This window comes from Mustela putorius, unplaced genomic scaffold (assembly GCF_011764305.1).
Source record: "Mustela putorius furo isolate JIRA1106 unplaced genomic scaffold, ASM1176430v1.1 tig00003911_pilon_pilon_pilon, whole genome shotgun sequence".
Lineage (NCBI taxonomy): Eukaryota > Metazoa > Chordata > Mammalia > Carnivora > Mustelidae > Mustela > Mustela putorius.
This window is the reverse complement of record NW_025422058.1, coordinates 1,966,116-1,993,587: the sequence shown is the minus strand read 5'-3', so window position 1 is coordinate 1,993,587 and position 27,472 is coordinate 1,966,116. Positions and strand designations below refer to the sequence as shown.

At 37.9% G+C, this 27,472-nt stretch overlaps 1 pseudogene; it reads left to right on the top strand.

Moving 5' to 3' along the window:
- Nucleotides 1-27,472, top strand: part of LOC101685387 — a 58,672-nt pseudogene continuing 31,200 nt past the window's right edge.

Sequence of the window (27,472 nt, the reverse complement as noted above, 5' to 3'; positions counted from 1 at the left end):
ATGAAGGAATTTTTACAAGGCAAACGTGGAAGTTTGGCTTTTTCAGCTGACTGGTTGCCTCTTCCTTGCTTGGATCAGGATAGGCGAGTCAGGGAAACAAGGAAAGCCCAGAGCTGGCATCAACAGACCGGGCCTGTGGGGTTCAGTAGGTACCCTCTGCTGATTTCTAAAAAGAGCTGTGAATTCCGGCATCTTATGTTAGGTAAGGCTACATTTTTTAAATTTTCTTTCTGTGCCTGCAATTGCCCCCTCCATTTTATTCCCAATGTAAATGACTCCATGTTAGGTGGGTTTGACAACATTAAAAATTTAAAATTTCACTCATATGTAGAATTGGGACACTGGATAAAGGAGGGCTTATTGAAATTTGATATTGTTAAGAAACAAAAATCCAACGGAGTAAATTTTAAAGATTTTGTTGGCTTCATTCAGTGATTCATGAATCGGGTACCATCCCGTCTAGCAGACAGGAAGAAGCTCCAAGGAACTGTGCAAAATGAAAGACTTTTAGGCAGAAAGGAGTGGGCGCAAGGAAGCTAAACTAGACAAAGCAGCAGGTTGCCTATTGTAAGGTCACTTTCCAGCAAGGGATCACAGGGGCCTCTGAGGCGGATTACCTAACTAGTGCTGATCAGGTGATTTGGATTTGACTGGTTTACGCTTCCATTTCTGGGAGAGCTGAAAGTGATTAAGTCTTGTTTTAAGAGATCTGAGACATAAAGGACTCCATTTTTGGCCTGGTGTCTTCTTTTTAACAATATGTTGCTAAAATAAATATAATTAAAAATAAATAATATTTTTCTTGACATTTTAGAATACAGAAGATTTATCTTAAAAGGCCATTAACTTTTGATTACTGATATCTTTAAAAAAAAAAAAAAACTATTCAAAGTTTATACAGATAAGGTACTGGGCTCTGTCAGAGCATTTTCTCTTGGTGTCTGCTCAGGCTATGATCTCAGGTCCTGGGTTTGAGCCCTGTATCAAGCTGCACGCTCAGTGCCTAATTAGCTTAAGATTCTTTCCCCCTCCCTCTCCTTCTCTCTCTCCTCCTCTCTCTCTCTTTCCCTGAAATAAATAAAATCTTTTAAAGAAGTCTGTATAGATAATTTCCCCAGAGTCAATATTCAGAATCCATTTATTGAGCGTTTAGTGGCATTCACATCTGCTATCATGCTTTTCAAAATAACCCCTGAAAGACTGGAATTATTTGTATTTTATTAGTTAATGTGAGTTTCTAGAATGCCTTTTGGCAATTAATATACTTTTACAGTTTGCAGTTAAATTGACAATTTCTTAAAGCTACAAAACCAAAAGCCACATTTTCCTAGAGTTTTTAAGTTGTTTTTCCCAAATTTTATCATGTCATTTATAAATCTAAATATTGCATTTGGGAAAGACCAGGCACCTTAACTCTTTTACTTATTCTTTAATTAATATTGATTAGCTCAAGTCTAATGATTTAAGCTCTTTTAAACACTCAATTCCTTGAGCAACTTAATTAAATCTCCTTAAGTATTTTAACAGAATTTGTAAGTTTAGTATCTTCAATTTGTTGTAAGCACTGACCTGAAAAATAGCATTTGAGAATGTCAGAAATGATCTACCTGCTGTGTGCCTGAGTTTGAAACTTATTTGTTTATATTTCAGTTGATTAATTTAACAAACACATAATGCTTACTTTACTCTCTCAGGCTGCCCTGCCAAGTTGGCCTTATTGTCAGCAGATCTCTATTCTCAAGGTTACCGCATAAACAATTCACTCCTCACCCCCGGGAGGGGAAGGATGAGACAGGGCTTCTACAGATGAGAAAGTGAAACCAAGGGACAGATGTTCCCTAACTCACCCATACAACACACGCACACATGTGCGTGTGTGTGTGCACACACTCACACCCAGGCACACACACTCAAAACCTCCAGTTATGTATTTTTGTTCCTTTGGGGGCTCAACCATTAAAACTATGCCTAAACAAGGCTCTGACTGTCTCTACCAACGGGCAACATCAGCCTGTGATCTGTCAAATTGCTACTGTGGAGTTCTAGAGGCAAGGAAGACTTTATTCAAGATTATTAGTATAAGAGTCGAGGTTATTGCAATAGGAGAGAGAGAATGAACTAAATTTCACTGCAACAAAAGGTGGGAGAGTTTTAAGCACTGAAGTGAGCTAGAATGAAAGGAGTGGACAGCCATGGATGTCTGTGTGATTAACCCGTCTGAGTTTGCTAATTAGTGCTTATCATTAAGTTAGGCTCCAGTCCTCCCACAGGAACGGGGAGACTGAGACCGAATTCATTCATTCATTCATTCATTCATTCCTTTCTCTCTTCTTTCTTTCTTTCTGACTACATTTCTAAAAACGTGGCTTATGGGTCTGAGAAGGGCATTCCTGGGTTGTAGAAAATTTGTGTTCCAAATGGTCAGAGAAAGAATAAAGTAAATGCTCTAAGAAAAGGGATGTCGGGGGGGAGGGAAGGAAAGAAAAGGGATGTCAGGAGCCTATACTTAGGAAGAAGGTGGTCTAAAATTTAGTTAAGCTGAGGGGTCAGACTTGAGGTGGGTGGTATTGGATTTGCATCCAGAAGGCTCAGAAATGGATAAAAAACAGGAGCCGAATAAATCAAATCTGAGTCACTCTGTATCCAAGGAGAAGGAATGAGGAAAAGGCAGCTGTTCTCTTGTCCAGGCTAATATTTGAAAGTACCTAAGAGCTCTTTGTACAACAGATCACCTTAGATCTGTTCTGTTCTTTCATGTGCTTAAAGTTTAACTACATCCTTCTATTTCTTCCTCCCATTTCTGAAATGCTACTTCATCCTCTTTTAGGAGGTACTTAGAGAAGTAAAAACAACAAAAATACATATGGATACTTATTATTCTGATATATATAGTGAGTATTATAAAAGGCAGAATGTTGTTTCTTGATTGAATGTAAATACAAATTAAGTTACTAAGTTCTATGTTCTGAGGAAGAAAAAAACAATTCACATTAAGGAAAATTCATGCCCGGAGAGTTTAATTCTTTTTTGAAAAAAAAAAAAAAAAAAAAAAGTAGTCAGTCTTCTTCGTGATATTCCAAGCTTTTGTGCCAACTTGCAATTTAATTTTTCAGTTTTTTTACAGCAGCTAAACTACCAAGAGCAGAGTTACTGGTTTTGATTTCATGAAAGCAGTGGGTATCATGCAGAAGTGAGAAGAGGTGGACTCTATTCATAAGGGAGGAAATTAAATTTTCAAATTCTGATTGATTCTGGAATCCACTTTTTGGTGATAAGTTGATAAGATACTTTAACTGAAGAAAAACTGAATTAAATAAAGTGCAAATATAAGTATGCTAATTGAAAAAAGTTAGTAAGTGTTAGAAAAACCAATTCATTTTGTAAGTGCGCTGATAAAGAAGGCACTGCAAGGGGATTTATAGAAATGCAATGAATTAAAGCATTTATCTCCCAAGCTTGATAAACAGCAGTAGACACTTTAGAGGGGGAAAATAATTAGTTCCTCAGTTCCTGTGTGTACCCAAATCATTGTTACAATTATATTTATTATCTCAAAATGACTTTTTATTTCAATGTAACATATAAACCTATAATCATATCACTTTTTTCCTAATAATTTTTGTTTATATTTCATGGAGGTGGATTCCCACCTTTAATAATGTTGTTGGCCCTTTTGTGTCTCTCTCCTTGAGAAGACACAGTAACACTGAGAGTCAGCTTATTATAGGCAAGATCATTTCAGGAGCAACCACTCAACTTCTTGGCCTCTCTACTACATTGTCTAAATTGCGATTTTAAGTTTATGATTTTATTTTTCGGAATAGAAATAGGCCTTGTCGCTTCCTTTCTTAAAATTTCCAGTGTCCCCCCCATTATCTGGCATAAAGTTCCCATAAGGCATTTTATAGTCAGCTCCTATAAACTAATCCAAATTTATCCCACACTAATCACCTGCACCTTGAACTTTGCATTTCAGTTAAATAAACTCATGTCCTCTGATGTGGAAGTGTTGGGGTTCAAGAGAAAATGGTCCAGAAAGAATTCTGCGACATCTTTGGTGCGAAAAGGTGGTTTTATTGAAGCATGGTTACAGGCCTGGTGGGCAGAAAGAGCTGCCCTGGGGTGGTGACTGGTGACTGATTCTATACTTCCAAGTTGGGAGGGTTTTAGGGATAGCATAAGTCACTAAAGAATTTTGGAAGCAAGGTTTCCAGGACCCTGAGGGGACTAGCTATTGTTAGAAAAAGGTCATTTATTACTCTTCAATAAAACTGTAGTCATGAGACCTTTCTAATGTGTATCAGTAGACCATATGCTTGGAGGATAATTGCTAACCTATATCTTGGCGGGTAGTGATGAAGGAAGTTTTCAAAGGAATTTCTATATGTTTAAACTAGACTCACAGGATCCTAGGCGGTCGAGATATTATTAAGCTAATATTGCCTTTTGCTCTTAGCAAAGTGTCAACATCAAGACAACTGATGAGATCACTTTACCTGTTTCAAGGCCTTGTCTGTGGATTGTAGGCAGATAAGAAACTTATCTTTTTCTTTTTTCCCACATCATTCCCTTATATTTGTTTCCTCTCCTATTGGTGCACTGCTTCTCCAGAGAATTCAGACTATGACAACTCCAAAGATTTGGGCATGTGAGGGTGAAACGACTGTGTTACTGTTAATTGCAATGGCAACAGGTGCAGGAGGAGTTGGTGGGTAGAAGCAGAGGCTCGAGGTTGACAGGTTGACTTTGAGATGTGTATTTGACATCCTCACAGAGATGCCCGGTGAGAGGTTGCAGATATAAATCTGGAGTTCTGCAAAGTATTCCCATCTGGATATTGTGAAATCAGGTCCTCTATAGTCACCAGGACGCCATGGAACCAATTCGAAACATTAAAACTAAAATAACATAAAGATATTCTGTTTTACTCATGTGGGCATCTTAAACTTCTAAATAATGCTCAATTCCATATTTCTTCTTGATCTTCTAAAAAAAGTGATTTTCTTCTATATCTTCAAATGTATATCTGAATGCTTTCCAACTGTCTGTCTGCTGACTGCTCTGTTTCAAACAGCCTTTTAAAGTTTGTTTATTTGTGAGTTCAAGGCTCTCCCTCTTTTGTGGATCACAAAGGAAGCCCCCGTGTGTTTCAGTGTGGGAGGCAGACAGTTAACAGGAGATCTTGTGCATGAAAGAAAACCTATAAAATTCTTGTCATGTAGGTGCCAGCTTCTAGATAACACAACATTCGAGACTTAGATCCCAACTGGTGAGCTGTCACAGTGTAGGTGGTATGGGAAGCCATGGCACTGGGTGAGATCACGTAGGGAGCAAGTAAGATAGAGAAGAGAGGAGTCCAAGCACAGTGCTGGGGCACTCCCACATTTAGAGTTCAGGAGAGGCAAATATACTTCATAAGAGGATATAGAAAGGTAAGAAGAATACCAGGTAGATACCAAGAGAAGAAAGTATTTTCAAGAAAACATAATCAAGGGGCACCTGGGTGGCTCAGTGGGTTAAAGCCTCTGCCTTCAGCTCAGGTCATGATCCCGGGGTCCTGGGATCGAGCTCCACATTGGGCTCTCTGCTTAGCAGGGAGCCTGCTTCTTCCTCTTTCTCTCTGCCTGCCTCTCTGCCTACTTGTGATCTCTGTCTGTCAAATAAATAAACAAAATAATAAAAAAAAAAAGATTAAAAAAAAAAAGAAAAGAAAACATAATCAATGGTATTCAATACTGTGGACATTTCTTGCACATCTCAGTGGGAACTCATACTCATCCTCAGCCATCCTTAATTTGGCACGAAAGGTGCCAGAATATGCTCCCTAAAAAATGCCCTTTTGACATTTGGATTATTCTGAGTTAAAGGCAACGGAGAACAGAGACAGAAAAAGCTCTTCACCTTCCCCTGTCTAAAAATAGAGTCTGTGTTTCCCTTTTGTAAAGAAATTTTCCATTTGTAAAGAAATCTCAGGAAGGGAGAAATCTCAGGAAATATCAGGAAGGGAGCTATTTCTGAAGAGAACTTTTATCACCTGAGAGACGTACCTGCATGCCGTGGGTTGCAACTCTTACTTACAACCCATTTCCCCCTTTCCCTTTCCGGTAAGTTTCTTTCCTTTCCTTTTGTTTAGCCTAGATGGTATATAAACCTCCTTCATCTGGCTGCCTCCTTGAGGACATGTTTCTTTGTGAAGTTTTGTGCATATTTACATAATTAAGCCTATATTTTCTCTTGTTAATCTGTCTTTTAGCCATGGGACTCATGGGCCCCAGCCATTGAGCACAGGAGGATTGAGGGAAAGATTTTCCTCCCCTTTGTCAGAATCGCCATATTTCTGTGAAGGGAAGTATGAGCAGAGCCTTACTCAAGACAATAACCTTAGGAATTGTTCCTCCTTCTTTTTATCTTTGATTCCTATTCATTACTGAGCCTTGCTGATCTTTATCCTTTAGATTTCTGTGAATCCACCGTTTCTATTTCCATTTAGGCTACTGTAATAACCTCTGCTCTACTAGTAGCCACTCAGATCCGTTCTCCACATGATTCTTTTGAAATACAAATCTAATCTCCATGGCCCCCGCAATAACTCTTCAGGAGCTTCTGTGGCACTTTAAAAGTTAAGACACAACTATTCAACACGGACTTCATCTCATCACACTTCATTCTTTGTTCACTCAGCTCCTATCACCCCCGCCTTGTTCGAGTTCTTCCCGCTCACGCTTTTCTTACTGTGTCTTCGCACATGTGGATCCCTGTGCTCAGAAGACTTCTTACATCTCCTTACCTGATTAATTTGTTTTCATTATTCATATCTCAAGACACATCTAACTACTTCAGTTAGTCTTTCTGGAGTTCCCCAGCCAGTTCAAAGTTCCCCATTTTGTGACTCTCTTTGCACCATAACCATCACCTACATTAGCAGCGTCATAACACTTTACGTAAGCTCAATAAAGACGGGCTGCAACCTCCTATTTGCTCTCCATTTTTCTGACTGGTGCATAGTAGGCACTCATTGATGAGTAAAGACTGAATGCTTTCATCCAGGATGGAATCATTCGTTTACTCTTCTTTTCTGCCACCAGACCTTTAGCTCCTGGAGGGGAAAATCACTATGTTCACCATACTGAATCCTGCATGTTCAGCAGGACACCAGTAAAAATAGGCTAGGGTTTGCCGCAGTGATAAATATCCCTAAATGATAGAAGCTTAATGCAACAAAAGTTTGCTTCTCTCTTCTTTAGTGAATGGCACTAATAACTACAACATATTTAGTGAATAGCACAATGACTATAACTCATGTTCTAGCATATACATGGACTAGAGACAAGGAGAGGAGTTGACTAGTAACTCATAGAAAAATCAGAAGGGAATTAATTATTTAGATTATAATCTAAGAATGACTGTCATGAATTTGTTTCTTTAAAACGTAATCACTTACAACCATGTCCAAGAGACAACACATGGATGTGGGCAAGTGTCCAGGAGTGTAAAACCAGCACTTGGAAAGTTTTAGCTTTCAAGGAACAGCTACAATCCAAGGAAAGAACTTTAGGAGTTACTCTAGACTTCCAGACAGCTCTAGATTACGTAAATGTTGACAGCAATGTGAGTTATGTTGAGTAAAAATAAATAACGGTCCTTGTTCTTCTTGTTCCTCTGCCCCTCACCACAGAATAAGGGATTATTAGAGAAAACAGGAAATTAAATACAGGAACCAACCCAATATTTTCACTTGACTAGATTCATCAAACCAAAATGATTTTACCAAATAAGATTTGTGTTTGTTTTGTTTTGCTCTGAAATATTTGCAGGCAATCAAAACTTCTCAGTGTAGATGGCATATCCCTAAGTGTTAAGAGACAGGAGGAAATGGGCAGCATAGCCTTCATTTTAAAATACCACAAAAGTACTGAGGAAGATGGTTCTCTGAAGATAAATTGTAGACAAAGCAGAATGCTATGATGAGCACAAGAAAGGTAAAGAATTAGTGCCATGGGAAGAAAACAATTAAATTACAAGAGATTAAATTAATGGTTGTTTTGTCTATACCATCATTTCTTTTCTTTTTATTGGTCTAAGCTAAAAAACTCTACTTTTTGTATAAAAGCACATCCTTTATTTAGATCATTGTTATTGTTTAAATCAAAGAAGATTCATACAAATATTATAGCCCTTATGTGATACCATATTTGCTTGTTTATCTGTTTTCCTACCAAAGTATGAAACTCTAATGGATGTTTTCTCATTTCACTCTCTCTATATAATTTTCAAATAAATAAATAGATAGATAAATAAGTAAATAAATGTATTATGTATGTATGTATGTATGTATGTATGTATGTATGTTTGAGTGAAAAAATGAGGAGGGTAAGAAAAGTGGATAAATTTCAGTTTCTTCACAATTTTGCCTAGTTTTAAACTAGCCCTATCATTAAATATATTTGCATTCTGATACAGACCTACATCAGAATCAGGGAGTTTTTACTGCAAACTCACAGTTAGATGGTATTTTAACTCTTATTTTTTAAAATTAGTGCTGTTGTATCCTGATGGAGATAGAGAGATTTGGAAGCCTCGGTAGATGGCAAGAGATGCAGAGATAGGAGTGAAGAGAGAAATAAGCCAGAAAATTAGTGTTGAAGATTCACAATGAGGAAATAGATATTTCCTGGGGAGTAAACACCTTCCACTCTGTTTGACATCACTCCTCGGTTTATATAACTTAGTACAGAAGAGGCTTCCAGATGTAGTCAGACAGGAAGTTGAGTCGTGGCATGTTAAAATTGAAAGTAGTAAAAATTATTATCAAAAGTCAACTTTGTCTTCTATTATCACTTCTTTCATCTGTCTCCTTGTACTCGTAATGAAATATTTCTCTAGATTTCAAAACTTGTTTTAACTCTTAAGACAACGTTTTATATTAAATGAAAGAAGGAAAGCTCACGTAGAACCCACTTTAAATTAAAAATTTTTTTCTTTCAATAAATTTTCCACTTGTATATAGAAAAACTAAACCTTGAAAATAGATTCAGAAAGTCATTCTTATAAACTAGCCAGGGTCAGTTATGTCTCTTGGATTATGAGCAAGCAGAGCTGGATTTTGGATGTGCTCTATAAAAGCAGCAGTGAATGTCTTATTGGGTAGGCATGTGGCAGCAAGGCATATACTCAAAGGAGAAGCCAAACAACCAGGACTCTTAAAGGATATATCACAGGAGAGTTCCAAGACTGGGTTGCAAGAAGAAACAATTAGATTATTTGGACCTTGCTGTTGTGATAAATCAGAGCCCAATAATTGTTTATATATGTGTGTGTGTGTATATATACATACATATATATATATATATTTTAACTTTAGACTTACAGGGGCGCTTGGGTGGCTCAGTGGGTTAAGCTGATGGGGTCCATTATCAAAGGAGCAAGACTGATACAACGTAAAAGTCAAGCAAAACTTTATTTTGCGCCAGTATCAAGAATCAAACCGACTGGTCGAGGCTGTCTCCTACAGAGACAGAGATGACCCCCAGCCTTACAAACTAGCTTTTATAGAGCAAAGGCCATGTGGTTGAGCCTGGCCACATACAGGTGGCCAATGAGAATGTAACACACAGAGAAAGTTGCATAGTCATGTTAGGTCACACGTGGGTGGCCAATTGAATTACAATTTACCCTACAGTAGCTGTTTAAACTAGCTATCACTCTGGTCAGAATTGGCGCTCAAGTTTGGCGCCCAAAAGGCAGGGTTTACATTCTTTGGTGGTTAGGGAGATAGTATGTGTGCTTTACTGATTGGATGTCTCCACCTGGCCTGACTCGTCCTTGCATTCTGGGCTCTGTTATCTCCACCTGACCTGACCCGTCCTTGTATTTGGGCTCTGTTATCAGGGACTGGTCAACCATATTTTACTGGTTTCCCAGACTTGCTTTTAAGTAAGTTCCTTTGGGTGGTGGGGGGGGGGGACAGGGACAGTTTAAGTTTTACTGCACAAACAACAAAATGGCTGTTTAACCGAGAGGGAGTTGTTCTGGCTAAGTAGGCCCTTACAAAGCCTCTGCCTTCGGCTCAGGTAATGATCTCAGGGTCCTGGGATCGAGCCCCATATCTGGCTCTCTGCTCAGGGGGGAGATTGCTCCCCCCCCCACCTGCCTCTCTGCCCACTTGTCATCTCTCTCTGTGTGTCAAATAAATAAATAAAATCTCCTGCAGTTGGTAACAGCCCCTTTGTCTTTTCTTATCTTTTATAAGTCACTGCTTGTCCTTCATGATCTTGATGCTTTCGAAGGTTATCAATCAGTGATTTGTGGAATGCTCTTCAACTGTGGATGCTTAATGTCTTCTCATAATTGAATTGAGGATATACTTTTTTGGCAAGTAGACCACAGAAATGATTTGTGTCTGCTTCAATACATCCTATCATGGGGTTCATATGTTGATAAGTTTGATTACCAGGAATGTTGACCTTGATTACTTGTTTAGGGTGGTTTCTGCTGGATTCCTTCACTGTAAAGTTACTATCTTCTCCTTTGCAGTTAACAAATTTCTTTGGAAGTTACTTTCAGAATGCACAAATCTATATTTTCTTCAAATGTTTGATTAATAATTTTAGCATCTATCTGCTGATCTTGTCTGCAAAAAGTTATTACTGTGGTATTTGCCAATAGTGAATTCATATTTCTCTCTATATTATTAAATAGAATTTTAAAGGGCTATCTTTTCTTCCTAATGTGTTAAATAAAGATGTGTGATTATTTATTTGTATCAATATGGACTTGTGGATTTTTCATTATTCCACCATTATGTATTTGTTTGTTTTATTGAAGTTTAATTGATGTACAATATCTTAATAGTTTCAGGTGTACAGCATAGTGATTCAAGGTTTTTATACATTACAAAAGGATCCCCATGATAACTCTGGTCACCATCTGTCACTATACAAAAGTATTACAATATTATTGATGATATTCCCTATGCTGTATATTATATCCCCATGACTTATTTATTTTATAACTAAAAATCTGTACTTCTCAGTCCTCTTCACCTACTTTGTCCACCTCCCCAGCCTCTCCTACTCTGGGAACTAATACTTTGTTTCCTGTATCTGTGCATCTGTTTCTGTTGTGTTTTGTGTATCTATTTGTTTTGTTTTATAGATTCAATATATAAATGAAATCATATAGCATTTGTCTTTGTCTGATATATTTCACTTAGAATAATATCTTCTACATTCATCTATGTTGTCAAAATTGCATTCTTTTTTACAGCTAATACTCCAGTTTTTATATATACCACATTTTCCTTAGCCATTCATCCATCGATGGACACTCAGGTTGCTTCCATATCTCGACTATTGTAAATAATACTGCTATGAACATAGGGGTGCATATATCTCTTCAAACTGGTGTTTTCATTTTCTTAGGATAAATATTCATAAGTGGAATCATATGTTGGTTCTCTTTTTAATTTTTTTAGAATTTTTTATGGGTTATAATCTAATACAATTTTTAAATTTTATTATTTATTTTAGTGAGGAGGGCCTCTAATTGTTCTGGCTTTATCCATTTGAAACTTCTTTAGATTGGTCCCTATGTTTTTGACAAGTTTCCATCTATTTTTTTCAACACTTTCATACTATCTGATACCACATAATTTTCAGGCTCATCTTATATTTTCACTCCCTCAGTCCTGCAACCAACTGTTTCTCCAGGGATCCCTGGTTCCTTTTATTGAAGGATAGCGTTTAGAAACCGGATCTGGGCACTATGTGTCCTCATTGTTACTGGGATGTCATTGCTTATCACCTATTTTCAGACAGAGGTAAGGGATACATATATATATGCTAATTCAGTCATACTCAAATACCTATATTTATGTATATAAATATACTTGCATATGAATTAAAACCCACAAGTTTTCACTGAGATAATTGAATTTTCAATCCAAAAACTAGGGTTCATTTTTAGCTTTCTTCCTTAGGTTTTTAGCTTCAAACTCCAACCTGGCTCTTCTTATCTACCGTATGTTTGCTTATTTATTTGCATCTAGAATACATATGAATTGTTTCTCAATTTCTCACCCATACCACTGGGAGAAATATTTTTATTCCTGGATCACAGCACTTATGCACAGTTCTTTTGGCCTTGCAATGTCCAAAGTTATATAGGTTAGTTCTTTTCCCCCCACCTCTTCCCTCTTGCAAATGAGTATGGTTGCTCTTCATATAATTCATGCAATAGAGTTCCCTTGTCAGGGCTTATATTCTATTTTGGGCTCCTCCCCATCCTTGTTGGTTTCCTTTTTTTCTTTTTTGGGTATGTGATACATTACTGTGGGTCTATACATTAGAGCTATACCAAAAAATAGACTCAGAGAAGTATGATTTCATCTTGTTCCTGCTACCCCCTTCCTAGTCCCTGCTTCTTGCCACCCCTTTCCATCATTTTTTATAGGGAATCAGTTCTTTATAGTTTTTGATTCATTCTTCCAGCACTTATTCTATACAAAGGAGCAAATAAGTGTGTTTTTCTTATATCCCCTGGTAGCGTAATCTTATGCTTTGTGTCTTTCACTTAACAGTATATTCTTGAAATCATTCCATATCCTTCCGTAGGCATCTTCCTAATGCTTCTATAACAGCTGCATAGGACTTGCATCATGGGGATGTCCTAGAGTTTACTCAACCACTTTCCTATGTATGGATATTTGGGTTGTTTTAATATTTTGTTACTACAAACAGTGCTGCAATGAATGACCTTAGGCATATGTGTTCATTCTTGGTGGTGTATTTTCAGAGTAGATTTCTAAAAGTAAGACTGTCGGGTTGAAAGATGTGTGAGTGTGTAGTTTTGTTAGTTGTTGCTATATTTCCCTATATATGGGGCTGTACCTATATGCATTCCTACTGGCAATTTCCCCCTCCCAAGTCTCACTCACAGAATGTTCTATTGTGTTTGAAATTTTTTTGCAATATGACATACGGACAATAATATTTTTGCATTGTCTTAATTTGCAATTCTTTCATTAGGAGTGAGCTTGAACTTTTTTTCCCTTGTGTTTGAGGATAATTTTTAATCTTTATTTATTTACTTATTTATTTTTGAGAATTGTCTGTTCATACCTTTTTGACATTTTTATTGGGTTGTTATAATTTTCCTTTTAATTTTTAAATTATTTTTATTAAGAAATAATGTATTATTTGTATTTTCCTCTAAATTTTAAGAGTTATTTATATGTTAGGGATATTAGCCCTTTGTGATATATATTGTGACTAGTTTCTCCCAGTTGGTTAGTTTTCTTTATACTTTGTTTAGGGCTTTATTTTCATGCAAATTACGGGGGGGGGGGACCCAACTGCTGTCAAGTTTATCTATCCTTTCTTAGAGTCTCTAGATTTTGAGCCACAGTTAGAAAGCCTTTCCCTATAATGAGGTTAAAGAGGAATTCATCTTTGTGTTCTCATATGATTTGTTTAGTTTCGTTTTTCAATTAGATTCCTGATTCATTTGGAGTTTATTCTTGTTTCTGGTGCTAGATATGGATCTAATTTTATCTTTTTTTCCAAACAACTCTTTAGTTGACTGAGCACCATTTATTTTAAAATGTCCAGCTTTAGGCAGGGATTCTCAATGCTGTCTGTGTTGTATATTAAGTTTCCATTTGTTGGTTTTTGTTGTTGTTCAGTTATGAGCTTTCTATTCTAATCCACTGATCAATTTGTCTAGAAATGCACAGTAACATACTCTTAATTATTGTGACTCTCTAACAGTCTGTTTTAGTATCTACTGGGCTAGTCGTCTCTCATAAATTTCCTTTAGTCATTTTTTTCCATGTTATTCCTACATGTTTGTTTTTCCATATGAATTTAAATAGCAAATTATCTAACTGCAAAAATAGCTTGTTTGCATTTTTATTGGGATTGCATTAATTTTGTAAATCAGTTGACGTCTCTATATTGAGGCATTCTATTCAAGAACAGGAAACGTCTTTCAGTTTTTCAGATTGACTTTTGTGACCTTTGGGTGTGTTGTACAGTTCTTCCTCATAGAGATTTTGTACATTTATTCCTAAGTAGTCTATTTTATTTGATGCTATTTTAAATGGATCTTTCCTTTACCTTTATGTTCTTTAACTATTGTTATATGTGTATATGAAGACTATTGATTTTTTATGTTAATTTAATATTTTCTTTCTTCACTGAATTATTTTATTGTTTAAGATAATTTTATCATTGATTCCCTAGGGATTTTCAGGTGTACTATCATATTATCTGCAAGTAGAAATGGTATTACTTTTTTTAAGTTTATATTAAATACTAATTAACATATAGTATAGTTTCAGAGGTAGAGTTCAGTTATTCATCAGTCATATATAACGCCCAGTGCTCATTATATCACATGCCCTCCTTAATGCCCATCATGCGGTTTCTCCATCTCCCCACCTTCTTCCCCTCCAGAGATGGTATTACTTCATTATTCCTAGTCTCTTGTTAACTTCTTTTCTGTAAGTACTTTGACTAACATTTCTAGCATGATATCAGCTAGCAGAAGAGATAGTAGAAATGCATGTAGGAGTTCCCCTTTAAATAAGATAATACCTTAAGAAGTAAGCTATTACTTCTTATACATACACACACATTTTAAGAAAGCATCTATGTCTCAATTCTTACCTTGAGGGTTTTTTTTTTTTTTTTAAATAATGGGTGTTGAATTTTGTCAAAGCTATTTGCAATACCACAATTATGAAGATAATCATAATTTTCCTCTAGATAAAATAATATGATATATAAAGTTAATAGATTTTCTAATATTAAAACAATCTTATATTTCTAGAATAAATCCCACTCAGTGATGGTGTATTATTTTCGTAGCCCTAACCTCTGGTATTTAGACTGTGATTCTATTTGGAGATAGGGCCTTTAAGGAGAAGATGAAGTTAAAAAAGCTCACAAGGGTGATTGGCTTCTCTTCTGCCACTAGACACTCTTCATTCTTTATCTGACCTCACCTGCTGCTCTGTGCTTGCTTAGATCACTCTAGCCATACTGGCTTCCCTTGCAGTCATTGACTACACAGGAATCTGCATTGCTCAGCACTTCTGTAATCGCCATTCTATATTCCTGGTGAGATCTTCTCCCAACATTTTGCATGGCTTACTCCTTTTCTGCCTGCTGTAGTTTCACTGATGGCCCCCAAAGACAGCCAGTTTCTAATCCTTGGTACCTGCAAATGTTATCTGATAAGGCCATCGAGTTTTGCAGATATGATTAAAATCAGGATCTGGAGATGGAAAGATTATCCTAAATTATCCAAGTGGGCCCTAAATACAACTGTGAATGTACTTACGTAAGAGGATACAGAGGGAAAGTAGATGCAGAAAGGGTACTGTGACCACCAGAGCCAGATACCGTACTTCTGGCTTGGAAGATGGAGGGAGGAGCTCTGAGCCAAGGAATGCAATCTAGAAACTGGAAACGGTCAGGAAACAAATTCTTCCTTAGGGACTCCAGAGTGAGCATGGCCCTGCTAACACCCTGGTTTCTTCCGAATGAAATTGATTTTGGATTTGTGACCATCAGAAATATAACAGAATAAATGTAGGTTGTTTTAAGCCACTTGGTTTGTGATAGTTTGTTACAGCAGCAATAGGAAACTAATGTACCGATGTTTGCCTAAATGTCACCTTGTCATTGAACCATTCTCCAACAACTTGATTTTAAAAAATTGCTACTGCCATCCCTACTCTCTATTCATCTCCCCTGTTTTTCATTTTCTGTGTAGCACTTTCCATTGTATTAAATAATTGACCTGTTATTTTTCTCATTTCTGTCTTTCTCCGATGGGTGTATGTTATATGAGGGAAGACTTTGGTCTGTTTGGTTACTGCTTTGTGTATGGTACCCAAACAGTGCCTAGGAAATAGCAGTTTCTCATTCAGAAAATTACACTGAACAAATCTGTCTCTCTTAGCATAGGGCTTAAGTTCCATCTGAGCCAAAGGCCTGAGAACGGGGAGAGCCAATGTCTCATCTCAGCAGTCAGGCCAAAGCAGTACCTTTTCCTACAGCCTTTTTGTTCTATTCAAAGTCTTCAACTGATTGGATGAAGGCCACCCACCTTAGGGAAGGCAATCTATTTTACTCCACCTACTGACTCAAATGTTAATCTCATTAAAAGCACACAGACATACACAGAATAATGTTTGTCCAAATGTCGGCATCCATTTTTTTGGTCTTTTGTTTCTTAAAAATTAAAAATTACACATCATTTACGGTGCTGGATATTATGACCACAATCTTCCCAGTCCTGAGAAATTCTAAAGACCTTACTGCTGCCTTATGTGGGATGTAAGCTATGGTTGGTTTAAAATGTGTGTTTCAGAAAACCTTTTATTTATTAGAAATACATTGCTTTAAAAACAGGTGCAAAATATAATCAGTATTTTTGTTTGGGTTGATAAAATTTGCTTACGTTAAAATGGATAAAATAAAATGTCAGTGAAAACCTTTTTAAAAATGTTGACATATAAAATTAACCATCACAAATCCATCCCTTTTCAAGTTGGTACCCATACTTAAACCATGCTTAATCTTCAAATAAAGACAATGACAAGGTCATAAATCTGACTAACATGATAACAACTCTTCTATGAACTACATCTGCTTTACTCAGTCTACTGATTCAAATGTTAATCTCATTCAAGAACACTCTCACAGACACCAGAATTATGTTTGACTTACTGTCTGGGCATCCAGTGACCTTGGCAAGTTGACACATGAAATTAATCATCACAGGAGTATATAATAAACCCCTTGGGATGAGTTGAACCAGGGTGGAGGCTGGTGACTACAGGGAACATGCTCAAAACTAAAGGTTTCCACTTTTCCTTCTTTAAGCATTTTCTAGAGACTCTGTAAAGAAAGATTCGCTCAAGATGGGGGGGGCGGTTAGGGTAAATTCTTTAGGGGCAAAAGCAAAAGATACAAAATAAATCTTTGTGTCTTCATCTCTTTTATTTATTTATTTATTTTTTAATGAGAATGTGATGAGAGAAGTACAAAATTTCCATAGCAGGGACAGCCCCAGCATGCAAGCTCTATTTTGAAATAGCAGAGAGAGGAAAAATTGCATTATTTTAAGGACTGGTATAGAGCTCCTTCTAGGGAGGGAATAGTCTTATTTGGTCATAAATAGAAGGATGAGGCCTTTTGGGTATGAGCAGATGTTTTGCAATAAAACAGAGGGCTAGCTAAATGGTTCTACAGAAAAAATTACCTAAAACCATTGGGAACCATGGGTGAGTGAGTTTGGGGAGAAAAAGAGCAGCAACATGGCACAAAGCAAAAACCCTGGTAGAAAAATGGTTGCCACAAATTCCCTGGGTAAGTTCCAGGATTTTCAAGGCCAGAGGCGTCTAATAGTCAATGTTAAGTTGTTTGTCCTGCTGTGCAGCTAAGTAAATCTACCTTTTGCACTCTTGTCTCCAAATTCTCAAATAAAATCTACAATATTTGTCATCTTGGGTTGGAGGAAATTGACAAGATAGAAGTATCCATGTGTGACTCGGTAGGGCTGTAGAGTATAGAACAAAGGATTGTACACATAGTAGACACAATTTGGAATTAAGATTGACAAGCAAGCTGAACTGATATGGAGAAATGTAGCTTGCCTTCCACATCTCTATCCAGATAATCATAGGAAATTTGAGGAATTCAAGCCAGTGTCATGCAAATATTAAGGATGGGACCACCACAGACAGCTGGCCCAATTAAGCATTGCCAGATGTTTAGATTACAAGTCTAACAAGAAACACTCTTATTGCACTTATTTATTTGGCTTTCAAAAAAAAAAATCGCTGGCCTATATAGGAAGCCACACCTAGGGTGAAAGTCAAGAGGATTATGAAATCTTGCCTTGGATATTTTGGTCCACATTTGTCCTTTGGTTCTTTCCTCTTAAAAACGAAGCTCTGGCACGTTTGTTCTGTCTCTTTCTGTAGCTCCGTGTACATGCTGTTGTTTTTGTGTTCATGCTCAGTGGTATGTTCTCTTAAATTTCTATCAGTCAGAGCCTTCCTTTCAAAACAGAGCTGACGTGGATAAGACCTGGAAGTCCACGCTGGAGTCTCACTTTAAGAAGTGCTTGCGAATCCCACAATCAGGGCAAACCCTGCTACTCATCAAAACAGGCTCAAAGGGATATTTGCCGGGCAGCATGACAGAGAGCAGCAATAAATAAATAAGTGCCTGTGGGAAGTTACAGATGAAAAAATATTTCTTTACTTGTGCAACGACAGATCAGTGGTAAAGCACACTGGGGTCTGAAAGGCCCTTTTTAGAGAGGAGCTGTCAGAGTGGTCATTTACATAGGACTGCAGGCCATCAGGGTTCCTAGTGTCCTAATAGCTCCTCTACTGTGGCTGCCAGGGGCTGTCAGTCACGTCTCACAAAATAAGCTAAGGGTTGGGTATCTCTTCATTGTTTCAAATTGGAGGCTAAATGTTTCAGGCAGTGGACACCTGAAAATGGGACTAAGTATTATGCCAGGGATTTGGAACACAGTCGGATCTTGGCTCTTAGAGTCTCATTGGTTCATTCATTGAGCCAACAGATTCTTACTGAGTTCATCATAGGCGCACACTTCTGGTGATACATACAGAACTTAGATACATATTCTTCCATAAATGAACTTCCCATTTAATGCCCCCCCCCTTTAAAAGATTTTATTTATTTGACAGACAGAGATCACAAGTGAGCAAAGAGACAGGCAGAGAGGGAGAGAGAGAGAGAGAGAGAGAGAGGGGAGGAAGCAGACTCCCCACTGGGCAGAGTGCCAATATGGGGCTCAATCCCAGGACCCTGGGATCATGGCCTGAGCCAAAGGCAGAGGCTTTAACCCACTGAGCCACCCAGGAGCCCCAGAACTTCCCATTTAACATGGAAGAAACAGCAAGTACACATATAGCCAAAAGGGTCACAGGTCAGGTGTGTTAAATGTTGGGGGAGTGTCTTTAGTTGGGGGAACTACTTTAACTATAGTTCTTATTTTGTCCTTCAGGGACTGCCATGGATAAGGCACTATAGAAAAGAAGTCTATGCTTCCAGCCCCCAATTCTTCACCTCTTACTCATTCCTCAACTCTCTGGATCCCGACCTTCATCCTCAGCAACCCATAAGAAGTGTTCTTTGCAAACATTACCAATGGCCTAATGCTAAGAACTGTGACAGTTCTTTAGTCTTCAAGCAACTCAATGTTCATATCTTCACTTCCTCCTTTATTTTCTGTAGGGTACTTACAAGATGGACCAACACTTCCACCAAGAAACTGATATCACCCTCAGCTTCCAAGATGGAAGCTGCATTTTCCTCTGGCTTGCCAACTCTTCTTTTCTAAATCTCAGCACTGGCTCCTCTTCCTCAGCCCCTGCCAGTGGTAGGAGCTCCTTCCCAGTTCTCATCCTGGCAGATTTTTCTCCTTCATACTTTCCTACTCCCTTTTCTTTGAAAAACCTCACACATGAACACAGCTTCTTCTATCAGCTTTATGCTGTGGACTTCCAGATTTCTATCTTTAGTTGTAACATTTTTGTGTGCTCTCTATTTCTAAATTCACAGTGAGAAATTCCTCCTGGATATTTCTCAGGCATCCCAAACTCCTAGTTTTGAAATGAAACTCATTAAATCCTTCCTATCTGTACTCCCCTCCTTCCCCCATCTACCCCCATCCTGTCTTCTTCATCTCCAAATGGTTCCTCCATAGTGATCACAATGATCAAGCCAGAAACCTAGTGGTCACCCTTTCTTCTGTCTGCTTGACACCAGATTCTTTTTTAATTAATTAATTCAATTATTGTGTTCCGTTAGCCAACATCATTACTTTTTGATGTAGTGTTCAACGATTCATTACTTATATATAGCACCCAGTGCTCATCACAGCACATGCCCTCCTTAATACCCATCAACCAGCTACCCCTTCCTCCCGCCCCCTCCCCTCTGCAACCCTTACTTTGTTTCCCAGAGTCACTTACCAGATTCTTAATATCATCTGAACCTGCCATAACTTCATTTCCAGAGTTCATCATGGCCCTCAGTACGTTTTACTTATACTATTGAAATAACACCAAGTGAGTCTTTTCATTTTTTAACCTCTTTTCTAACCTGCCCTTCATACTGGTAACAGAATTATCTGTGAGGAATTTCAGAGTTAAAGACAAGGATGGCTGTCTCTGTCCTTATGTCCTAGTATTTCTTCCTAAAATAATAGAGATCAACAAAGAGGGAAGAATAAAACTATGCCAAAACAACACCTTCAAAATAATTTACAGAGGGAGCACCTGGGTGGCTCAGTGGGTTAAAGCCTCTGCCTTCAGCTCGGGTCATGATCCCAGGGTCCTGGGATAGAGCCCCACATCCGGCTCTCTGCTCTGCGGGGAGCTTGCTTCCTCCACTCTCTCTGCCTGCCTCTCTGCCTACTTGTTATTTCTATCTGTCAAATAAGCAAATAAAATCTTAAAAAATAATAATTTACAGAGAATTTTAAACTTTGTATAAATTCAAAGACAGAAAGCCAAAACAGGAAAATCCAACTTGGGGTCTCTAACACTGTCGTCCAGCACCTCCTACCCCCAGGCCTTGTGGTAAGCAAAGGAGGCTACTAGCCATTATGGAGGGAGAAGATGGGAGCTAGCATGAGTCCACAGTTGATTCAAACCACTGTCAGAACGATCAAGTCTCCCTAGGAGGTGTGAAAATACTAAATACATACCCAATAGATCAGAGCATGGGCCACAGGACGGAGTTTGAGTGTTCATGAGATTTAAAGGGCCACTTTTTGAAAGTGTTAACTTCTGGGGAAAAAACAAATGCAAAAGGAAGGTAGAAATGCCACTTGGCGATTAAGCAATGTCTTAGTTTGTTCAGGCTGCTGTGACAAAAATCCCATAAACTGAATGGCTTATAAACAACAAACATTTAATTTTCACAGTTCTGGAGGCTGGAAGTCTGAGATCAGGTTGCCACCATGGTTGGGTGAGGATCCTTTTCTAGGATACAGATTTCTTGTTTTATACTCATAGCGGGGAAGGGGTAACTCCTCTCTCTGGGATCTCTTTTACAAGGGCACTAATCCTGTTCATGAGAGCTCCACCCTTATGACCTAATCACCTCCCAGAGGCCCCACCTCTTAATTCCATCACTTTGAGGTTTAAGATTTTAACATGTATTTTGTAGGGGGACACATTCAGACTGTAGCAACATCTGTGAATTGCCCTTATCCTAAATAGCAATCTTTTTCATCAGATTTTCAGAAACAACCATCAGCCAAAACAGTTTAAGAACCCTTGCTTTTGACAAAGGTAGGGAAAGTCTGTGAAGATATGTCAGTGCCTTGGGGAGAAGGATTATCAGAACAACACCATATGTGCTTTGGAAGAAAGTGAATGAGTGGGAGCATTTATTTCAGATGGTCAGGCAGAGGATAAACATATTCCCCTAATTAGACTAAAGGTTTATCAATGCAGACTGATACTGTATAGATTACCAGATAAAGTCTGGACTATTCTGTTGAGAAAATGATGAACAGTGAGGAAATGACGTCAAGTTAGAAGAAAAAAGTTAAACTGAAAGATGATCTATTTCTGGGTCAGACGAAAGGATAGAAGGCAGAGAGTAGGTATCGTATTTCATCATACAGAAAGCGAATAACCATCTTAGCTCTGGGACTGTAGCCACAAAGACTTTGGACAATTTGTGGTATTCAACCAGGGAGTGAAATTCACCCAAAGATGAATCAAACAATCCATATTTGTTTTGTAGCTTTGTTTATTTGTTTGGCTCCATGTGGAAAGTTCTCATTGACCTAATAGTATAATAAAATAATTATTATTTAATAAAATAATTATTTGATAACAATATTTTGTAGATACCAGGGGCTTAGCTGTAGGATTTTGATGTCATCTTTCATTATTATCATCATTATTATCAAAGCTAACATTTATCTGTTCCATGTTTCTTATTGTACCATAATAATATTGTACCATATTCAATCTATATCATAAGTCCTTCTGTGACATATGCTGTTATTGCATCAGTTTGAGGGAAAGGGGAAACTGAGGCTGAGAACAAGTAATGTGCTTCTCATATGGTAGCACACACTGAGGTCTGTGTGATGCTGAAACCCATTCTGCTGTGTTTCTAGCAGTTTATTTCCATTTTACTTTTGAGAGAGCACTGAACGAGAGAATTAGCATTAAGAGAACTTGGCACCAGCTCCTGCCTGGAAACAGTGATTCACAATGATGTATCCTCTAAAAAAGGATAAAAAACATTGATTATGATTTGCATCAAACCTCAAAAACATTGCAAAGTAGCACACCAGAACAGTCCCAGAGGAGAATGCAAAGGGAGGGCGAAAAGGACTTGGAGACTTGGAGAAAAGGGGAAAAAGGGGGAGGATGGAAAAATAGACAGAGGAGACTCAGTGAGCGGAGCCTAAAGACGTCTGAGGAAGAACAGGAACACGCCGCTTCCCCTCCGTTCCACCCACACAAGCACTTGTGCTGAACTGTGTGAAAATCTGTGAAGTATTGAGGAAAAGCCCACATTCTATTATCATCTCTTCTGAGTTATTATTGAGAAATATTCTAGAAATCAAGGAAACCATTTCCTTTCCTATATATGTAGTTTTCTGCAGTTTCCTAGCTTTCAGATCTTTTATTTAATAAATTTTTGTTGATTTATGAACTCTCCGAAGCATAATTTTTTTTCAGCACAATTTTTAACTCTTGGTTTAAACTATATTTCCTCCATACTCTATGACTTTTTAAAATCATTTCCTTTAAAATGCAATAAATACAAATAGACTAAGGGTATTTACATATTTCATAATAATAGATAATTTCCTTTTTAAGGAGTTTTAAATAGTAGAATTTAATATACCTGGCGATTAGCTGGCTTCTGAGTGCGACAATGTATCAGGCACTGTGCTCAGGGTTTAATATGTATTAACTCGTTTAATCTGCATGCAGTCCTTTGGGGAACATGGTGGTAGAGAGGACTGCTTGCCTACCAGTGTAATTCCCCTGTTCTCCTTTGTACCCAAAGTTTATCTACATGACAAACACTAGCTAAAGGACTCCATTGCAGCTTCATGCACTTACACGACTGAGTACCAACCTATAGCATGTGCACGGATTTCCCTTGTGGAAGGAACTTCAGGGAGGTCTTTCTTTTTGAGCTCACTCTCTTCCTCCACTTTCTCTTTTTAACTCTCTGGAGTGCAGACATGATTCCTAATGACTCAGCGGCTATCGTGGTCCATGGTAGCTTGAGGACGGAAGCCTGTGCTGAGCAAGAGAGAGCAGCACAAAGGTAGAGGATCCTAGGTCCTGGATAACTTTCTGGAGCCTTATACCAGTTGTAATTGCTTATACCTGTAATTCATTTATGAGAGTGATGTAACCATCTGTGTTTAAGTCACCGTTCTTTTGATTTGTCTATACATGCTATCCCACAGAATTCTTAACTGATATGCAGGCATTGTTACCTTCATTTTAGGGATGAAGAATCTTACAACATGACCATGTTAGGTAACTATTATAGTATTGGATCCAAGTTGGGGTCTGTCTGACTCTAGAACCCAATGATTTACTACTAATTATTACTGATAGAGTAATTTTATTGTAAATATTCATATACTGTAGCGATCAACAGAATACTTTTCAAACCATAATAGTACTTTATACATGGGTAGAGACCAGAACTAGTCAAGTCAAGGTCATGAATACCTCACCAAGGAAGTTGGTTTTATTTTAATAGCCACAGAGTGTTCCTGCCTTTGGCCATTCCTCAGCTCCCGCCACACGCTGCCTAGCAATCCTAGAGTAAGCTGGATTAGGGTGTGCACAGCTGCTCACCGCCAGTGAGAAACCACAGACAATTGCCCGTGACGCCCTGCATCTGTGTGCATGCGCGTGAAAAGATGTGCATTCTAGACACGTCAATCAGCTCATCTGCTACAATCTACTTTTCCTTCTTGGATACCCTTGACTATAAACACAGCCATTTAATTCAGGACCTGCCCTGCCCTCATCCCCCTCTAGACATTAATCGGACTAGTGGCATCGCCTAATATTAGCCAAATCCTTCATAGATCAGGCTAAGTTAATTAGATTGTCCATCAAACAAGAGAGACCATAGTCTGCCTGTAGGAGTCTAATGCATGCATGATTTCCAGATTTGCAGTCATCTGTATTTTGGGTCTGTGCAAAACTTATAAATTGCCCAATGAAACTGCATAGGCAGAAGAATGAAGAGAACATATCAATTTGAGACAACACACAATTGTACTAAAAAGTTCATAGCACAACCTGCCCGATTTACTTCTGTTTATTCTTATGATGCCAATCTCAACTTCATTTTATTTATTTTTTAAAAGATTTTATTTATTTATTTGACAGACAGATCACAAGTAGGCAGGGAGGCAGGAGAGAGAGAGGAGGAAGCAGGCTCCCTGCTGAGCAGAGAGCCTGATTTGAGGCTTCATTCCAGGACCCTGGGATCATGACCTGAGCCAAAGGGAGAGGCTTAACCCACTGAGCCACCGAGGCGCCCCCATAATTAATTTTTGATGTAGTGTTCAATGATTCATTAGTTGTATGTAATATCCAGTGCTCATCTTCATTTCTAAGCCAACTTTACTATACTCTCAATCTTATCTGAGCTCTGCATATCTACTATTTCTACTCCCTACAGTTTTTCTATTTTTGTAAAGTATTTTAAATAATTGGCTAATGTCCAATTTTTCATTTCTCTTGCTTAGACTGTGCCTGGCACATAGAGGTTATTCAATATATATGTGTTGTAGACACTATGACCCAAGAGAAAGAGACAGTCCTCTTAATCCGTGACTTTCTTGTCATGGTCTCAGTTAGATATAATGGTACTTTGGTTTCTATTTCTGAGCATCCAAAAAATCACAATGTTTATGGTTATAATTAATAACCTCACTTTTTCTTTGTTTTGGCTTAAGGTTTATCTGTTTCTTGAAAACAAAGGGAACATAACTAGAGAAAATGTGTATAAAGTAAATAGATGGTTAGGTAAACAAAGAAGGAAAAGGCCAAAGATTTAGGAAATTAGAAGTTGTATCATGTGAAATAATAGAGATGTTTAGTTCATTCACTGCTATATGGTTAAAATGAGTGTAATTATGAATTCAATGATGGCATCATATCAAACTTCTATTTTGACTAGCAGTTAAAGAATATCCTTTCATAGTACAGTATTTTTAATAAATGGTGATATTCAAACTGAAGAATGGTATAGATTTCTTTCATTGATTTTTTTTTTTTTACCCCAAAGAGGGAGAAATATAAGAATTAGCAATGCCAGAAATAAGTGGAGAAATCTTATGGGAAATGATGTTTATTAGGAAGCTCACTTGGGAGACTGACATGCCCATGAGAACCTCCCGACTGAAGAAAATAATGGTTTAAAAGTCTTCTGTGCAACCTATCCACTCAAGTGCAAATTTCCATTATATTTTATAAATTCATTTAGATACAAGTTATAAATAATAAGAAGTCATAAACAAATCAGGTGGCAGACAGGGAATAAACAGGTTTATGTCTATTCCTTTGGAAGTAGAGGTTGACTAGAACAATTTAAGCTAAGAGATGCCACACCATTGCTTTTCTTGAAATCGTGCTTCTTAGGTAACAGATGGCACCAAATCAATAGCTGATTAGAGAACAGCACTTGGCATTCTATCTGGTGGGTGGGAGGAAAAGGGTGTTTAAATTTTAAGGAAAAAACATAACTCCTAAGCAAGATTGGCATATAAAGCCTGAGAAGAATGCTAAGGGAAAGACTCACTCTTTTTCCACTTAATGTCCAGAAAGGCAGTGATCAGAAATCTTTTGGTCACAGCTGAATCAAAATGATAATTTCATATGGGCTTATTTCCTTAGAACTTTTTGTTTAATTTCAAACTATTGGTACTACTAGGGACACATTTCCTCCTTCCCTAGGTAAACCTATATGACCATTTCTTTATGTGATTTTGTGTATGGGGAAAAAAAAAATCAAGGGCTAGGGAGCTAATTGGTGCTCAAGCCCATCAAGGGACCTTGTTGTCATTTTACCGCCATCTCATTATACTGAGTTATATATCATCAGGGAAAAATTTCCAAGGATCTCTCCTCTGTCTTCCTCTTCTCATCTCAAGTTTGTGTAGAACTTGTCTCTCAGGTGTGTTGTGCTAATGGCACTTCTACAAAATGACATTTTGTTATTGCCAGATATTAAGTATAGAAGAAAACATTCAGAAATAGTGGTCGATGACCTGTGGATTTGTGTGTGTGTCTATATGAGAGAGAGAGACAGAGAGAGAGAAAGATTCAATTACTGACAAGGATTGAAGTTAGTTGATACTAAGACTAAAATGTAGCAAAACCCAGGAGTTTCTATAAGACCTTGAGTTGATGAAGGTGTACCTCGTGAATTAGTACAGACTTTATAAAGAAAACATTCATTACCTCTGAATAAAGGCAAAATCAGGTTTCCAGTCTAAGGAATGTGGCAGCCAGCCAGCCATCTGTCTGTAATGTAGAAACGAGATATTCATCTTGAACCGAGATCAGGGAGAATAAATGGACAAGAAACATGAGTGTGTATTTGTCATTACTGCTATTCCTTTTCCCTCAGAAAAGCTTTTGTAGCGAATTTCTAAAGCTGTTAATCCTAGTGGCAGAAGACCAGAATGGGAAAAGTTCAGCACGAGTTACTGGAGCCAGTAGTCCAAATGGGCACCCAGGGCCAGCCCCCCTGAAGATCTGCAGCTTTCATTGTGGGGACCAAAGACAAAGTTTGTCATTTTGGGGTTGAAACTGCCCTGCTTGTAGGTCTTTTATTAATGACCTCAGTTATGACCTCAGTTATGAGATCTGAGTCCTGCAGTTAAGAGGGGTGAGTAGAAACTCCCTAAAATTACCTGGAGCTGCATCTTAATGTGGGATAGCTTCTAAAGGTGAATTTAAAGTGAAATTCTCATACATTCAAATTCAGGCGAAAGTCATTTTGGATTTTTGTGTCAATTTAGACTATGTTATCCTACAGTAATAAAATGGCCCCCAGTTTTAGAAGTTTAAACACAAAGATCCATTTCTTTTTCATGTTAGATGTTGGCTAGATTTACTTGCCAGTTGATTCCAAAAGTTTTCTTCATTCTGAGATCCAAACTGTAGGAACAGTCAGTCCTTTTCTGGTACATACTATATTTGTGGTAGGGGAGAAAAGAGCCAAGGGGAAACCATTTGATGGCTCTTCAAGTTCAGGTATAAAAAGTTTCACCCCTGCTTATGTCCCACTGTCCAAGGTGAGTGACAAGGCTGAGGCCAAAAATGATGACAGTGGGAAGTGTATTGCTTTCACCGCGAAAGACATTTCAAGTCACGTGCACTGAGTAGGGGTGTATGATG